Source organism: Dendrobates tinctorius, unplaced genomic scaffold, assembly GCF_039654945.1.
Source record: "Dendrobates tinctorius isolate UK_male_01 unplaced genomic scaffold, ASM3965494v1 ptg000011l, whole genome shotgun sequence".
In the NCBI taxonomy this organism is placed as follows: Eukaryota; Metazoa; Chordata; class Amphibia; order Anura; family Dendrobatidae; genus Dendrobates; species Dendrobates tinctorius.
Window position 1 is genome coordinate 109,285,745 of NW_027361679.1, and position 4,557 is coordinate 109,290,301.

The window sequence follows — 4,557 nt, forward strand, 5'->3', positions numbered from 1 at the left end:
TCCATGGGGCCCATTATATACTGGAGCATTCTAAATGGGGCAGATTATATATGGAGCATTATTTGGGGCCATCATACACTGGAGCATCATCCATGAGGCCCATCATATACTGGAGTATTCCAAATGGGGGACATCAGTCAATGGAGCAGCATTTACAGGGCCCATTATACACTGGAGCATTAGAAATGGGGCCCATTATATATGGAGCATTATTTGGTCCCATAAGACAGTGGAGCTTCATCCATGGAGACCAACATATACTGTAGCATTAGGTGGAGCTCATCATATACTGTATGGAACATTATATGGGACCACTTATTCTGTATGGAGAAATATATGGGGCTCATTATTCTGTATGGCGCACTATGTGGTGGCCATAATACTTTATGGAGTAATATACTGTTTTTGAGCTATTGTAGAATTTAAAATAGATATCAGTCATGTCATGTAAGAAGTGAAGTATTTTTCATTGTACTATTCCTATATTTCTGTGCCGTATCGGAGCATCATGAATTGTTGTATGTGTTAAAAGGGCGCACTGACACTCTTTGGCCTGAGGCACACGAAAACTTGGAGCCAGCCCTACCCCACCCCACAAATTTAGCCAAATAATCCCCAATTTTCAAGGCATAGCTATTATTATAAAGTAAATTAAGGTTGACAAGCTTAAGTAATAACAATTGATGTTGTTGGCATTGAAATGAGCACTGTAGGTGTGTTTACTGTCCTCCACTCCCTGTCAACTTTGCTTCCCCATTGACTTGCATTGGGTTTTGTGTTTCAGTCGGACCTCGGCCGATTTCGTTCGACTCGACTTTTGAGAAAGTTGGGTTTCATGAAACCCGACTCGACCCTAAAAAGGCAAAGTCGCTCATCTCTACTCTGGAGGCTCCACAAATCTCTAGAGCACTGACCTGGGGAATGAGTTGTGTACGGGCATTACTGGGGGTTACTCCAGCTGGTAAGCCCCCAAGAATGCCCAACACCTGTTGCGGCCCGATCACCTGAGAACTCCAGGCTCCAGCAGCACTCTTCCACCAGATGTTTTTGGTGGACACCCATACGTACTCATTCACACACAGGTCCGGACCTGAACGTTTATTGCCACGCACACTTTTGCCACAAGATGGTAAACTCTTTGCAGAACCGACAACAGAGGCGTCCCCCTGTGTCACTACACTCACACGCCCACAATGTTCAGAGGGAACACCACCCTCCACTGACTCCTCCTCCTAAGAGGACTTCGACACTCAGGGTTAACTTGTGGTGAGGGTTGAGACTTTCCCCTACTCCCTGGCAGCACCTCTGCTGCCCCCCCTGGAGAAGAAGGGCACAGCTGTAGAAAGACAGCAGAGACTGTAGCCCTCAGACAGCAGCCCTCACACGACTGATCCCAGCTGACTACTTCCCTGGACCACCAATCTATGACCGGGTTGTGTCTTTTCAACCAAGGGAGGCCTAAAACAATGGCTGATGGCATTCCCCCCAAGACGTAGCATGACAGGGACTCTTCATGATATGCAGATGTATATCATCCACGACTTGGGTCAACGTCCCCTGGCTAAGTAGGACAGAGTCAATGGCCTGGACGCTTAGGGGCTTTGCTAGCATCCTACACCTCAGGGCATGGGTCTGGACAAAGAGAGCATCAACCAGATTGACACCTGCTCCACTGTCCACAAGCACCGTATACCCTCAGTTACCCTGCCAACGACCACTTCAGCAGGCAAGGTACACTGAGGGGAAAAAATGGAAGATATATACTCTCCCTGGTCACCTCCCTCCACACGACAAGGGGGACGCTGCTTCTTAAATGGTACAGATATTTTAGCGCGAGCTGGGCAGACATCAATGAAATAATCAGTCTGGCAACAGTAAAAACATGCCCCCACACCACAACAAACCGCAGGCAACACCATTTGGGAACCAACTCCTCCCACCTGCATGGGTTCGTCAGTCTGCATCGGTGTGTCCTCCTCCCTAACAAGGACTACAGGTGGCACATTTGGTGTATGTCTTTCCCTCAAGCGTCAATGAACCCGGGTGGCAAGGAACATGGCGGCCTCCAATGACCTGGGGGTGGCGTACTGTACCAGAGTATCCTGCAACATTGGAGACAGACCCTGCATAAAATGACTCCTAAGGGCAGGGTCATTCCACCACGTGTCAGTGGCCCACCTCCTGAACTCTGAGCAGTACTCAGCCGGCCAGACCCCCTGCTTGATTTTACGCAGTTGGGATTCCACCAGGGAGACACAATCAGGATCCCCATACACAAGCGCCAAAGCCGCAAAAAACTCATCCACTGACTGTAGAGATGGTGAATCAGCCGGCAGGGAGAAAGCCCAGGACTGGGGATCACCCTTGAGAAGGGAGACTATAATCCCCACATGCTGTTCCTCAGTCCGAGATGAATGAGGGCGGAGCCTGAAGTATAATTAGCAGGCTTCCTTAAATACCAAAAATATATCTGTCCCTCCAGAGATCTGGTCAGGGAGAGATATCTTGGGTTCTGGTAGAACCTGCAACTCAGACGAGGCCCAGATCCCTGTCAACTGCTGCAGCTGCTGCACCACCTCACCACGCAGCACCTTAAGATAATCGGTGAGGGTCAGAAGCAGTTGGGCAAAGGCCTGCATTTGGGCCATGACTCACCAGAAAAAAAAAATGGGCAGGTTGGTGATAATGTCACGAAGTGACTGGCCCAGTATGACACAACCCACCAATCGGTTGGTCACTAAACGGCAAAACACAAAACACACCAGGAAACACCAGGGAAACTTTAACAACGATGGACCCTGCGATAGGGAATGGGGAAATGGACACCTCGTGGACTCACCTGAGGATGTGCCCTGCACTTACTAACGTCCCTATACGGGTTTTTTCAACCCGTCGCCGAGCAGGATACCTAAACCCTCACTTGCCCTGCTCCTATCCCTAAGTAGGGAATGGGCAAGTGAAGACACTGGTCCCACCGCTGCACAAAGGCAACACAAGGTTAGGTAAGACAAACATCACAGTGAATAGGAAACACAAAAACAACACTCAGCTTTCTCTGCTGAAATGCAACACACAGCAGAGTAAGACACCAGATAACAGCATTCAGCTGAAGCACCACTCCACCAGCAACTTCCTGTCCAGCATGGTTGGTATCCAAAAGGACCTGTATCACCAACAGTCAGCTGATGCATCAGGTGACCTTTTAAAGGATGGTGGCAGTGGCCACCACCTGCATTAGCAAACTCAGCAGCAATGCAATTACACCAGCGGCCACCGGGGGGAGGGGGGAAACTGACATTAACCCCCGATGGCCTGAAAGGAAAAAAGTTTTAATATGAAATGCTAAATCTGTCACAGATCCAAAAATGGATCATGACAGTCAACTATCACTGCACCCCTTCACCAGTAGGGCCTTTATGGCAGAGTGGCCTGACGAAAGCCTCTCTTCATTGCAAGACATATGAAAGCCCACATAGAGTTTGCTAAAAAACACATGAAGGACTCCCAGACTATGAGAAATAAGATTTTCTGGTCTGATGAGATGAAGATAGAACTTTTTGGTGATAATTCTAAGCGGTGTGTGGAGAAAACAAGGCACTGATCATCACTTGCCCAATACAATCACAATAGTGAAACATGGTGGTGTCAGCATCATGCTATGGGGGTGTTTTTCAACTGCAGGAACAGGATGACTGGTTGCAATTGAAGGAAATATGAATGCGGTCAAGTACAGAAATATCCTGGTTGTAAACCTCTTCCAGAGTGCTCTGGACCTCAGACGTGGCCGAAGGTTCACCTTACAAGACAATGACCCTAAGAACACAGCTAAAATAACAAAGGAGTGGCTTCAGGACAACTCTGTGACCCTTTGTGACTGGCCCAGTCAGAGCCCCGACCTAAACCCAAATGAGCATCTCCGGAGAGACCTGAAAATGGCTGTCCACTAATGTTCACCATCCAACCTGATGGAACTAGAGAGGATCTGCAAGGAAGAATGGCAGAAGATCCCCAAATCCAGGTGTGAAAAACTTGTTGCATCATTCCCAAAAAGACTCACGGCTGTACTAGCTCAAAAGGGTGCTTCTACTCAATGGTGAGCAAAGGCTCTGAATACATATGATCATATGATATTTCAGCTTTTCTTTTTAATAAATTTGCAAAAATTTCTACATTTCTCTTTTTTTTCAGTCAAGCTGGGGTGCAGAGTGTATATTAATGGGAAAAAAAGAACTTTCTTAAATTTACCAAATGGCTGCAATGAAACAAAGAGTGAAAAATTTAAAGGGGTCTGAATACTTTCTGTACCCACTGTAGTTGTAATAATTCTATATTTAACTTTTTCACTTCTATATAGTTTTCTTTGTCCTCATAACTTTCGTTTGTGGTTTACGGTGGCGTTTAGCTGTGTCCTCTCCTCTAACTTTCGGCAGTTGCCTGGAGATTCACTAGTTTAGAGGCACATTTGCACTCTTGAAAAGTGTCAAGTCACTGCTGTAATTTCCCTCAGCAGAGAGAGCTTTGAACCCAGGTCACCTGGTAATCAGGAGAAGACAGAGA